The sequence below is a fragment of the Pituophis catenifer genome, unplaced genomic scaffold (genome assembly GCF_029215685.1).
Source record: "Pituophis catenifer annectens isolate HBS135680 unplaced genomic scaffold, rPitCat1.0.hap2 SCAF_3, whole genome shotgun sequence".
Lineage (NCBI taxonomy): Eukaryota > Metazoa > Chordata > Lepidosauria > Squamata > Colubridae > Pituophis > Pituophis catenifer.
This window is the reverse complement of record NW_027256883.1, coordinates 111014668-111029329: the sequence shown is the minus strand read 5'-3', so window position 1 is coordinate 111029329 and position 14662 is coordinate 111014668.

Here is a 14662-nt window from a genome sequence, read left to right as displayed (position 1 = left end):
CCGAGGCCCCTTATATGTGGGGTGCCACAAGGATCGGTCCTCTCACCCCTTCTATTCAACATTTATGTGAAGCCGCTGGGTGAGATCATCCGTGGTTTTGGGGTGAAGTACCATCAGTACGCTGATGACACCCAGCTGTACATCTCCACCCCAGACCACCCCAATGATGCCCTCGAGGTCATGTCCCGGTGCCTGGAGGCCGTACGGATCTGGATGGGGAGGAACAAACTCAGACTCAACCCATCCAAGACCGAGTGGCTGTGGTTTCCGTCGTCCCGATATAGTCAGTTGGCGCCATCTCTGACTATTGGGGGCGAGTCGTTGGCCCCCACAGATGGGGTTCGCAACTTGGGCATCCTCCTGGACTCACGGCTGTCTTTTGAAGAGCATATGATGGCCGTAGCCAGGAGGACTTTTTATCAGGTTCGCCTGATTCGCCAGTTGCATCCCTTTCTGGATCGGGACTCGTTACACACGGTCACTCACGCCCTTGTCACCTCATGCCTGGATTATTGTAATGCTCTCTACATGGGGCTCCCCTTGAGAAGCACCCAAAAGCTCCAACTGGTCCAGAATGCGGCCGCGCGGGTGGTAATGGGAGCAATGTGGTGCTCTCATGTAACCCCCTCCTGCGCGAGCTGCACTGGCTCCCAGTGGTCTTCCGGGTGCGCTTCAAGGTTTTGGTTACTATCTTTAGAGCGCTCCATGGCTCAGGACCAGGGTATTTACGAGACCGCCTCCTGCCACCAATAGCCTCTCACCGACCAGTTTGCTCCCATAGAGAGGGACTCCTCAGGGTGCCGTCGGCCAAACAATGTCGACTGACAGCCCCCAGGGGGAGAGCCTTTTCTGTGGGGGCACCTACCATCTGGAACGGGCTTCCCCCGGAGTTACGAAACATCCAAAACTTACGCATATTCCGCCGTGCCCTGAAAACATTTCTATTCCAACAAGCTGGTCTGGCCTAACTCTCCCTTTTTAATTGGCTTTTAAACTGGCTTTTAAATTGGGTTTTAAACCTCTTTAGATAAATTTGGATGTTTTTAATCTTTGAGCCTAAATTACTTAATCTGTTTCTTAATAGTTTTTAACTTCTATATGTATTTGTATTTATTATGGCTGTTCACCACCCTGAGTCCTTCGGGAGTAGGGCGGTATACAAATATGAAAAATAAATAAATAAATAAATAAATAAATAAATAAATAAATAAATAAATAAATAAATAATAACCGCCACCCCCCCCCGCCCCTCCCCTGGGCCCTCGGCTGATGGAATGCTCTGAAGCCTGGTGGGCACATCTCAACCAGAGGGACCTCTCCCTCCGGGCCCAACCAGGTCTCCGTAATACCCGCCAGGTCTGCTCCCCCCTCCTGTATAAGATCGTGAATTAGGGGGGCCTTATTTACCACGGACCTGGCATTGCACAGCATCAGCCGAAGGCCCAGGTCCTGAGTATCTGAGCCACCTAGTATCCGAGGGGAGCCTTGGAGACCAGGGCGCGCAATAGCTCTCAAACAGCGAGTTTGAGCTTACCCTTGCACTATTCTTAAGAAGTATATAATTTCAACTGGCAAATTATTCCAATTGCCATCTAGTATGTTACAGCTCCTAACATTGTCAGCTCCTAACATTGTCCCAACAATTTACATTGTCCCAAGATTGTACAATATACAATCTCAGTTGCAAGCTGAATAAAAGTTTGATCTTATTGTAGTTATTTTAAAAGGTAAGTTATTAATTGTGAGTTTTAAAGAAACTCCATAGTTCCCAGAAGTATACATTGGATGACTATTTATATGCCATCAATTCTTTCAGTGTTCTAAACTATTTTGACACAGTTGTTCAGCAGATTTATGCAATTCTTATCACAAAAACACTCCTTTACAAAAAATGAAAATGGATTAATACCTCCTGCAGAACGTTTTAAGTTAGGAGGCTGTGGAATTAATGTTAAATTTTAGAACAACATCAGTTTATGAATGACATTAGTCAGATACTCAACTTTGGAATCATTTCTAAGCACTCAGTATTAAGGTACCTTTGAAATGATATTCAGAGCTTCCAACATTATTGTGTAAACTGATTGTGTAAACCGGAAAGGCACATCATCAAATCAACCTTATGTACCAGCATTTTGTACAAACCATCTTAAATTCTGAAGGCCTCTCTGAATAAAAATGAGGCAGCAGAAGGACAATAATGTATAAACAGCATGATTTCCAAGGGAAAAAAGGGGGAAAGGATGTGGTTGAAAAAGTGATCTCTCTCTCAAACACACACACATCACGCTTTGAATTGTGTTCAACAACAGATTGGTAGTCAGTGAAACTGTTTTAACTAAAAGGCACACACTCCCTATAATTAGATGTACTCTACAGTCTAGCCTGGGGGTATCAAACTCAAGGCCCTTGGGCCACATCCGGCCCATAATGTGGTCAGATCCGGCCTGTGGGGCTGTCCTGGAAAATGTAAGGGGCTGTCCCGTGTTGCTTTGGCCCAATCTACCTGATCACTTCGGCCTGGTCTACCCAATGCAAAAAGGAAACATCGGGCCAGCATTATTTTCCCCATAACAGCAATCTTATGTTGTGAGTTGGGCTGAGAGAGATGACTCGTCCAAAGTCACCCAGTGGGTTTTCATGGCTGAGATGGGACTTAAACTCATTGCCTCCCACTTTCTAACCTGGTGCTTTAACCAAACGGGTTCTCATTCCAGTAATCAGTATGAACTGTAATGTTAGTGTTTGTGAAAATGATGAGAAAATTCCACAAAAGCAATTTTTTCCAATAGAATTACTAACAACAGCATGCATTATTTTAAATGTCAGAAAACAACTACAATCACCTAATCAGTGCAAAATTAAAGGAAGATTAACAATCGGCAGTGCATGTTATCAATGCCATTACAACAGTCTTGGTTAAATAAAAAATCTTAATCCGTCTGAGGAGAATGTCTGAAGTTGGGATTTGATTGACAATTATTTCATGTAAACAGACAGAACTCCAAGCAGAGCTTTGGGCAGAAAGACCTGGTGTAACAGCCTGGAACCTAGATGGAAATGCTCCTCTATCAGTAGAGGAGTCTTTAGATTCTGATAATGAGAAGACTCTCTTATTGAGGGTCAGAAAGTAGCCATCAAAGCAACATCATGTCAAAAAAACACCATAGGTGAAAATATAAAAACTCAAGGAAGATTATTTCACTGGCCTTTACTTGTGATTCTTTCTCAGAAACTCCCCCAGGCCTTGGGATTTGTTCTATTATGAGACTCTACAGGAAATGAAACCCAAAGAAAAGTCAGCTAGCCAAGTCTGAGAGCCAATAAATCCATTGAGACATTAGAGCCGGTGAGTTACTCAAACACATCCATGGGTTCAAAGCCAATTACTACTGCATCAGTTACAAAAAGAGTCAGGCTGGAAGAGTTGATGTGATCCAATAATGGACCATAAGCTTGGGAAATTCTGCAACCAACCCAAAAATGAAGTTAAAGAACCTAGGAGGGGATTTGCTATGCAGCAGGGAGGCTGGATTGTAGCAACAATCAGTAACTTATGGAGCAGCTCCCCTGAAAGACTTTAAGGACTCCCAAATGACAGTTACCACTCTCCCACCCCTCTGCCTTCTGGTCTTGGCTGATATTATACTTGAAACCCAACTGGAACATTTGTGAAAGTGGCCCTTCCCCCATTCTGGGTCTAGTCAGATCTCACAGGTCAGCCCTCTCAACCATGATCATGTTCCAAATGTGGGTGACCACAAACTGACGTGACCTGGTATTAAGCAGCAGCAGTCAAAAACCCAGTCCTCTGCAGCATGGGGCTCTGGAATAAGGCCACATTCCCCAAGAGTGGCCTGCCTCATGTCTCTCACCATATCTCCAAGTATGCATCACCACAGAGACGTTCGTATCTACCCATAACACACCAAGAAATTCTTTCCTCCCACTCCCCATATTACATTGATAGACTGTAGTCTCATCTTTCCATTAGGAGTTCAAAGTGGCATGAAAAGAACATTATTTCTGGCCATCATCTCAGCCTCAGATGATGATGCTACCTCATAGCTCCTAACAATTGTCTTCACCAAATTTAGTGGTGCTTGTGTATCTGATCCTCAAGGAAGCTATTTCTCCCACATAATCTGATATTGCAGTCTTGCACTTTTCTACTGTTCAGCTCTTTCTTCCTCCATTCAGTAGTAGCAGTGCTGTTCAGAAAGTGTGAATCAGAGATTGGAGATGCAGAGTGCAAAGATATCATAGAACTTGGTTTGGCTCTGGCCTTCACTCCCTGGCCTTCACTCCCTGTGGGTCACAGCATGCAATCATGGATCCTTGTTCTTCTCTCCTGCTCTATTTTCCTCCTAAGAAACCCACAGCAGGATTCTTCTTTCAACACATTGCAAATTTGAGAAGCAACAGGAGTCACCTTATTTGACTGAAAAACATCACTCAAGAAGAGATTGTTGTTACCTTTACTTAGGAAGAGAAGCTTCCAAGCTACTGAACTGAAATATTTACCTGCTGTTTTGACTTTGTTACTTAAAGCTTACTTTTTACTCCCCAGTTTATTGCTCCAATTGTATCTCTCACTCCCACTGCAAGTTCCACTCTGTTGCCTGGTGCTGATCCTGCAGAATGTAGTTTAAAAAAAAGTAAAGATACCCTCCAGCTGAAAATCATTTGTAGTAACGGTATCCATGCTGTTTTCTTGACAGCTTTAAGGAAGCAATTGTCATTGCTATTTTCTCTTTCTATATTTTTCTTTCTTTTGGACCTTTAGTCTAGCCAAGAACTCTGAAATGGCCAAGCAACTTTACATCCAAGAATTTAGTTTACTTGGTAAGTGCTACGGTAGGTGCTGCTAGGTGCTGTCCTCGACTGAAGATAGCACCTAGCGCAGGTGTCAAACTCACGGTGTCACAGCAGCATCATGTGACATATCAGGACTTTTACCCCCTTCGCTAAACCAGGTGTGGGCATGGCCAGTGTGTGACGCATCCAGACCGTGGGCCGGCAGTTTAACAGCCCTAGCAGCTCATATACATATACATCCTTGATTGAATCCACTGCTTCTAGATCGTGATTGTTCTCTAAACTAGGTGTAGGTTTGGCTTTACAAAATTCTGATTTTAGATAAAGAACCTAAAAAACAAGAAGCCTAGAAATGTTGAATTGATAGCTTTCTTCAGAGGCTAATCATGTAAAGAATATTATCGTATGTCAATCTGGAGGTTGCCATGGCATGAAGGACTATGACTAGTTCTTAAAACCAGAGTTTGCAACTAGATATGCACTACAATCATACTCGCTTCTTTTATTTACTGAAATTGTATTAATTTCAGTAAAGTTTTAGTTACTTTCTTCCAACAGATCAGAGTGAGTCACCATAAAACATCCACACAATGAAACGTTACATGACAAAGATGTTGGGAGAAAAAGAATTGTTTAAGATGAAATGCAAAAACCCATTCTAAATGTTTTCAAACCTGAAGCAAAAAAAAAAAGAAAAGAAAAATGGAGAGGATCCCACGTGTCATCGATATCTTATTTTTAAAATATATTTAAAATCATTTGCATACAGACTAAACTCAAGGAAGCCTTGTCCCCAATGAAAATAGTGGCAGAAAGCATTGGCTTCATGTTGCTTTATTGTAATGCCATCCATCTGACTTCAATACTGGAGAGAGAGAAGAGAAGAGCAGATGCTGCAGCATTAGTATAATATATTCCTGGCATCTTAGCCTTGTCAGAAGATGAGCCACCACACCATCTCAAGCTTCCAGAGGGTTGTACTGCAAATGGCAACTCTACGCCTAATACAAAAGGCATCTTCCCTCTAAATTATGAAAGCATTAATTACGACCTGTGTGCCTCTATCTGATAAACAAGCTTTGCAGTCTCCTTACCTTGTGGCATTGGCACAAGCTAAGGATATCCATTGCAAATCTTGCACATTCTCCTACCAAGCCACCTTGTGCTGGCTTTGTTATCTCTTCTCTTCCTTTCCCTTCCCTCCCACCTCCCCCGTCCCCTTCTGTCTTTTCTTCTAAGAGTTCTGTGAAGTTTATATGTGATTCCTAGGCAATTCTCCATAGCAGTTTCCATGGCCTCATTTGACAGCATTATATGCTGTATTTTTAAAGGCAATTCTCTGAAATGAGGCAATTTTGTTCATACAAAGCCTTACCCATTTAATTTATAAACACTAAAACTGCATCTAAAGACAGTTGTTTTTAAACCATGAAAAAGCCATATAAAATGAATTAATAAATATATATTATTTATATAATATATTTATTTATTTTCTTATGCTGAACTATTTAACAAAGGAAAAGTGCTAATACAAAGCATTAAAGGACCAGCACAACCTCAACACTGATAAGCATAGCAATAAGAAAAAGGAGAGGAACACCCATTAATTATCTTGAACAAGTACAAAGCTTGAGGTCAAAATATGTATGTTATTAATTCTGATACCTCTTACTGGACTTTTGCTGATTAGGACTGATTGATGTATTTTTACCATTTGTTTATTGATCAGTGATGAGATATAGGAAGATATTTTTTTAATTGAAATATCATAGAAGATGTTAAGTTGCTGAAGTTTATACTTGTCTGAAGGGCAGGGAAGTCATTGCTTTATATATCTTTTTAATGCTTAATTGTTTTCTCTTTTTGCACTATTTCTTTTCTTTTTGTATTTTTCTTCTAGATTGCATTATCTTTTATCAGGCATACATTTCTCTTTCCAGAGCAGTATAATCGTTCTTTTAGAGAAGCCCATTGCTTCCAGATCTACAGTTCTTTGTATTTTGGGAGAGTCCTAATACTGGAGATACATATAGCTAAGAAGAAAAGAATGGCATCTTTAACATATAGTGATTGATCCAGGGTCATATTAACATTCCTTTTAGTGTGAGTCTAAAAGATAACAATAATAGTACATAAATTAAACCTTATTCTAGCTGGTCAATGAGATACCAATAGAACAAAGGTGTCAAACTCAAGGCCCGAGGGGGGGGGGATCTGGCCTGTGGAGTGCTTAGATCTAGCCAATGGGGCCACCCTGGAAACAGCAAAGGACTGGCCCGCGGTGCCTTTGCCAGTGAAAATGGAGGGCTACGTGTGACTCTCCCGAGCTCCGTTTTCATTGGCAGAGGGTTGCAGGAGGCCATCGCAGCCAAAAATGGAGCTCAGGAGCCCGTTTTTGCTGACAGAGCACTCAGGCCACCACAGGTGCCCCCGAAACAAGTGACATCAAGCTGGCCATGCCCCCTGACCATACCCCCCCCCACCAGGGGTGAAATCCAGCAGGTTCTGGCAGGTTCTGGAGAATCGGTAGCAGAAATTTTGAGTAGTTTGGAGAACCAGCAAATGCCACCTCTGGATGTCCCCAGAGTGAGGTGGGAATGGGGATTTTGCAGTATCCTTCCCCTGCCATGCCCACCAAGTCATGCCCACCAAGCCACACCTACAGAACCGGTAATAAAAAAATTTGGATTTCACCACTGCCCTCCGCCCCCCCCCCCCCGAGGTCAAACACAAACCTGATGCAGCTGTCAATGAAATCGAGTTTGACACCCCTGCAATAGAAGATTGTTACTGATCTTTATTGAACTTTTCCCGAAGATCCAGTGCGCACAGAACATTGTTGTTCTTTCTCTGTCTCAATTTAAAAGAGAAAGCTAATTTTACATTGTTTAATGCAACTCCCAATTAAATACCAAGCAAGAACAAACAAACTCATTATTCAGGTTCTTGTATATAGTTTCCATTTAATAGCTTCTTTCAGCTTCCTACAACAAGAGTTACTGGCTCAGAAGTCAAAGATAATCTCCCTGTCCAAACTTCTAACAATAAAATAAATACAGATTATTTGTTTAAGAAATACTTCTTGATCACTGACTTCTTCTCTGGAACACTTTCCCCCCAGAGATTTAATTAGTTCTGACTTTATTAGAATTTGGAAAAGCAATTTAAAAAAAGAGGTTACTTTAAGAGGCCTTTAAAAAGGAGACAAATTAGCCTCATATCCATCCTGATCTATAACTGCAATTAATTACTGTTTTTAGCATTGTTCCTCAGTTTTGATTAGATTTCATTTTTCATGAAAGTGTTATTGTTTTTTAAGCAAGGTTTGTTATCTGTACATTTTACTGTTAGGAATTCTTTCCTTATATGTAACCAACATCTTCTACATGATGGGTGGTAGAGATCAATATCCATGGAATATGAAAATATGAAACTTGGTAGGATGAAGAGCAAACAATAAATAAATTAATGAAGGAAACGAAAGGTAGAAAAATATGTTCTGTCTCTGTGAATTAAAAAGAAAGGTGTTAATGACTCTGCTGGATATGTCCCCTGATGAGGGGGATGGAGAGGAAATGGAATCAGGGGCTTCTAGGGAGTCTTGGGATTCTGGGAGTTCTGAATTCTGGGAGTTGAAGTCCACAAGTCTTAAAGCTGCCAAGTTTGAGGATCCCTGGTGTAGACTATAACAGACTGTACCAAACTGCAGCAGATATCCAACTTGCTAGCTTGTTAGCTGGCATCCAGCAGTGTCAAAACCAAAAAGAAAAGAAAAACAGAAGGCTATAATGCATGTGAATGAAGATGGTCTGATCTTAAACAATGCCATTGATGAATGCATGCCAGAAGATGAAAGTCTAGTTACGCTTAATTATGAATAAAAGGGCTTGGTGTATAAAATTGCATTATGTGGTATCCATATGAGCATATACAAAACTAGGAATCCATAGTGTGATAGCTGCAGGTCATGCTCCAATAATTGGTAAATATGCAAGAAGCAGGATGAATTTGTGGGGAAATTGTGTTAACATTCTCAGTGATTGCAACTGGGGGTGGGGTGACATCATCTGTTGGGGATAGTGGATGGCTGTTATCAGACAAGAGAACAGAAAATGCAACTGGGCCATTTCGATGAGTAAAAAAAGAATGAATAAAGATGGTGAAAGTTTGATGAACATCTGCTTAGAAAAAAGGACTGTTAGGAAAAAATAATTATTATTTCATGAGTTACAAACTAACTTAGAAAAAGTCAGTATGCATAAGTATGGAAAAGGAAAAACACAATGTCATCTATCATTCCACTATTATTGAAAGATTTAGAGAGCTTGTGATGGAGCACTCATGAATGTGAGACAGACTAGGTTTTGGTAGTATCAGGTGTAGATCTTAGGTGGGAAATGGACATGGAAGACAATGAAAGAAATAAAAGAAACTGGAATGAAAAGAAAAATGCAAGAAAAGAGAGCATTAGAACTGCATTAAACAGTATTAGAAGATAGATTAGTGTCCCAATAAACAGATGGAAAACAGATGTAAGGAAAAATGATATGGAAGCTGCTGGAATGAAATTGAAATGAAATACAGAGGGTAACTAATGGAGCGAATGGACAGAATGGAAAAGGATGTGGGTGGAATGTTGATGAGAAAGAGGCTGTGGGCATGGAAAATAATCATTGCTGCAAAAAAATTGAGGATGAGGAAAAATATACAAGATCATACAAATTATTTTGTAATGTACATGAGGAATATATATGGCTTCAAGAATATAGTTAACAAAGAATGGCTAAGATTAAATGAGGTAGAGAAAATGCAGAGGAATTTTGATGAAAATAAATGTTTTACAAGTGAGCTAAACAAGGAAGCAGAAGCAAAGCTAGTAGAATCAAAACATAAAAGTGATGAAATCATCTGAATTATTACTGAAGTAAGGGAATGCTAGAAGGAATGCATCAAGGATTTGCAGAGGAATGGTAATGATAAATGGGAATGGAACAGAAATTAATGATATAAAATGTTAGTGTCAAAAGAAATTTTGATTTTGATTTTAAAAAGTCATGCATGTTGTAGGCACATAGAAAAAAAGTACACTGTAAGTTGATGGTTGCACTGCAGAAATATTAAAACATGGATGTTGTTTGGTTATGAAATAGCTGAGTGAGTTTTTGGCATGTGTCTGAAGAGTAATCCATGTCTTAACAATTGGAAGATTTCAGTAACTGTTCTCCTGTAATAAGGGAAATCCAATAAAAATGAATACAAAAATTATGGAGGATTAGATTAACTGTGCCTGTATGCTGACTGAAAGGTGGACACTGAACCAAGAATTTCAATTATACATTGCTGAGATGCGTATTCTTCATTACACTTACTAATTTTTCCTCCTGTATTGAGCATATTAATCTGAATTATGACTAATTGTTCATTAGCATGATTTGCCTGTAACTGCTATTGCTGAGCTTTGTTCTTATTCTATTTGTATTTTCAACAAAACAATATATCATTGTTTTTTTGAAAAAGTGGAACCCCGAAGATAGAATGTATAGCAATTCTCAATCAGATTGGAAAGTGCAACTTAAGTTGTCTGCCTTGGACTTTTCTCACTGAGTTCTAATTTGTAATATTAATACTTGAAATACACACATACACAGTTTTTTACACACACAAGAGTATCTAGCATTTCTCTCTTATTAAGAGAAAACTGGTAGAATTTTCTGATTCTGCAATTACCACATATTCCAATGTAGGTTCAGGTACAGGCTGTCCTAACTCTTTATTATTTAAATTTAGGAGGTGCTTCTTCCTATATTGGATTCTGCACACAGAATTGACTCTAATAAAAATATTGAGTATGCTTGTGTAAGTCTGCTGACAGTTCTGATTTTACTTGACTTCCTAGCCATACGATCTTGGTTGGGAATTAGAAAGTGGTCATCTCAACAGACCTGGATAGCACGAGTTGAGGAAGGCCAAGTTCTATAGCAATAGCATTCAGCACTCTCTGGATAGTTTACAATGTCAACATATTGCCCCCAACTATCTGGGTCCCCATTTTACTGACCTCGGAAGGATGGAAGGCTGAGTCAACCTTGAGCCCCATCAGGTTTGAACTCCAAGCTATGGACAGAGTTTTCTGCAGTACAATACTGCATTCTAACAACTGCACCGCCAGGGCTTTTGTGTACACATTAAAATATAAATATACATTTAATACATTTAAATATTTTGTATAAACATTTAAATACAGGTTCAAGTGTAAGATCATAGCCTGTAAACCCAATGCTGTGTAAGTAAAAGTCTGAGTCAGTAAAAGAAACAAACAAAACTTTTTTTTTTTTAAAGCACATTAAGCATATAAATCAGTAATTGACTGGTGCTCCCAGGGAAAGATATAGCACTTAAAATGACTTTTAACTCAAGACTCCACATTGATTAGATTTGGGATGGCTGTCCCTTTAATATAGAGTTGTATATTAAAAAAAAACACTAGACTTGTAAAAGGGCATAAATAATGCATTCAAATAAATAAGTCTGGGAGCAGTGTAATTACCAGCTTTGCTCCTAACCTCACCTATAAAACTCCCAAAGGCAATTGCCAGAAATTTTGTACATTGCCATAGGTATTAATCATCTAAATGAAACCAAGTGTATCAATTTTGTTGCACAAAGTTTCTTTTTTTAAAGAAAACCACTGACTTTTGTTTTTTTTTCATTATAGAAGAATACTAATAACAACTACAAGATTATTCTGACTAAGAGACCAAAAAACCCATGGTGAGGAAAAATTACGCAACTATTTTAAATCCATGGGCTCTTTGTTTTAGTGCCAAGACAGGAAATGTCCTAGTCTAAAACACCAGCGAGACGCTGCCAGTCGGAGTAAATAATTTTGAGCTATATAGGCCTCTGCTCTGACCTGAAATATGGCAACTCTCTACATTATCCAAAATGGAAGACATTGTTTAAACATTTAACCTAGAGAATCACTTTTTTTTACATGTTACATATGTTTTTCTTCTACATAAATTACTTCCTTGGCTGCATTAATTTTATTTTCTTCTTGAATGGAAGAAATAAAATTGAGAAGATTAAGGTGGAGCTGTAACAGACACCTCCCTACTCCAATATATTGGCTTGAATGAACTAGATATATCTGATGAAACACAGCTGGCTCCCAGAAGTTGGTTTAACCCCACGTTTCCCCATGTGTGGACTTCAATTCTCAGAATTCCCAGTTTACGATAATTCTAGGAATTAAAAGTCTATACTTCTGGAGCGTGACAAGTTGAGAAAGGATAAAATAAAACATTTCCCCTCTATTTAGTGGTGATTGAGTGAAAGAGCCTGAAAGAATGGGAAATCATAAATATCTGGTGTTTACAGGTAGACCTTGACTTACAAGCACAATTGGGACCAGAATTTCTGTTGCTAAGCAAAGTAGTTGTTAACTGTGCCCAATTTTATGACATTTTTGCCATGGATGTTGAGTGAATCACTGGTTGTTAAGTGAATCATGCAATCATTAAGCAACTCTGACTTCCCCCCATTGACTTTGTTTCTCAGAAGCTGACTAGGAGGTCGTAAATAGCAATCACATGACCCCAGGGCACTTCATCTATCACAAATACATGCCAGTTGCTAAACATCTGGATTAGGAGCCACAGTGGCACAGTGGTTAGAGTGCAGTACTGCAGGCTACTGCTGCTGACTGTCAGCTGACTGCAATTTGGCAGTTCACCAGGATATCACCAGGTTCAAGGCTGATTCAGCCTTCCATCCTTCTGAGGTCGGTAAAATGAGGACCCAGATTGTTGGGGGCAATAGTCTCACCCTGTAAACCACTTAGAGAGGACTGTAAAGTGGTATATAAGTCTAAGTGCTATTGCTATTTTGATCATGTGACTGTGGGGATGCTATGAGGGTTGTAATTGTGAAGACCAGTTTTTTCAGTGCCATCATAACTTTAAACAGTTGCTTAATGAATGGTTGTAAGTCAAGGACTATCTGTATCTGAGAAGGCAAAATGTTTAACACAGACCATTTTCTTATCTCCATATGAGTAAGATATGGAAGTCATGTTCCTTCATGAAAGAGTGCTTTGTGCTCACTGAGTCCTACCATTATTCACAGTACATTATTTCTACCATACAGAAACACAAGCTATCAAACAAGTTGCAAGTTGGCACCTTAGGTGCTGCAAAGGGACATACAAATGAGCCCACAATGTCTAGGTTTTAGTATCCCAGAGCCACTTTCTTCTCCATCAGGTATCCTGAGCAAAAGTCAGAAAAGTATAATTTAATATTGCATGATCTATTGGGCCTTTTTTTGTTTAGGAAAATAAGTGTGATTTCATAGAGGGTTATACAATTGGAAATAGTATGAAGGTAATGGAATTTTCCTTTGTTCATACTAGGATGAAAGGTAAGCTGGCCAATTTAATTGAAAAAAGTGTACTCCCCATTCAGAATACATTAGATATGGGGGAAAGGTAGATTAGGCAATCTTCATCGTTTAGACCTCAAAAAAGCAACACAATTCTCATACTGTGTTCTTCTATACATATGACATTAGTATGTGCAGAATCAGACGATTCAACTGTTTAGGTTGGCAAGGAGGTTATTTAATTGGAAGCAACTGTCCAAGGACTTGGGAAAGTGTCTTTTTGAATCTTGTTCAAAAAGTATATATCGAGTATATGCTTTATTTCTGAGCTTTGCCTTCTTTCAGAATTATGACAGGATTGTTATTTCAAGATGAATCCCATGAATCCTCTCAACCAGGATCTCCAATATTTGCAGATGAGATAGTTCATTGAAACTATAAGGAAATGATACAACTTGGTTGCTATGATAGGTGTGACCAGTCTCAGAATATACATTTCACAAGAAAGAAAGTGGGAGATGTTGAAAATCATTGAAGTTGTCCAAAAATCTAAATCCAGGGCAAGGACAAGGAGCATCTGGGTTACAAAACAACCCTCCTTCTTCTAGATTTGCCATTTCTTCCTCTCAGCCTATTTGATTGTTCTCAGCCCTGCCTGACCCTGTTAAGTTCTCTCCACTTTCTCCCTTTAATGAAATATTTCCCTTTCCACTTTTGATGCTTCCATTCATTTTGTGGAGGAATAGCATCTGAGAACAATTCAGGAAAAAAAAAAACCAGTAACTTCTAACTGCTTACCATCTCTACTTTCTAAGAATGCCTCTGATCCCAGGAAGTCTACTTTTTTGGTGCCAGCACTGCTGGCTGCTAGCCAGCAAGATAGCAAGCTGGATGCCTCCCACAGTCCAGTGATAAACAAACTCAGGCAGAACTTTTAGAAGCAAACAGTTCTTTTAATCTAGAGCTAAAGATGGTAATTATAACATAGCCAAGGCTTGGCATGAATCAAGACCTGGAAACTGATAAACAAAACAATGAATCTAACAGGAAAGACAAGAGAGTTCAAAGTACAGCATGACATAATAAACATGATGAACTGAGACTGGGAAAATTATTTCAAACAAACAAACAAATGAAAAAATCCAGCCCAATGAAAGCAATCCCTTGGTCTCAACTCCATATAATTTCCTCATTTCTGCTACTTTGGCTTACCTTGATTTGTCCAAGAGGAATTACTCTGGAGTTATAAGAATTGTGGTTTAATTAATACACTTTTATTAATTATAATTATTCTGGGATCCACCCTTATGCACATCCTCTTCAGTATCACCTTGACTCAAAAATGTGAAAGGTACTTGGAGGTAACTGGTGTTTGTCTTTGAAATATTTCCCATTTAGGGGGGAAAATAAAATATTAGATAACCTTGGCACATAAAGTGTCTTTAGTTGCAGTGGAAATGAA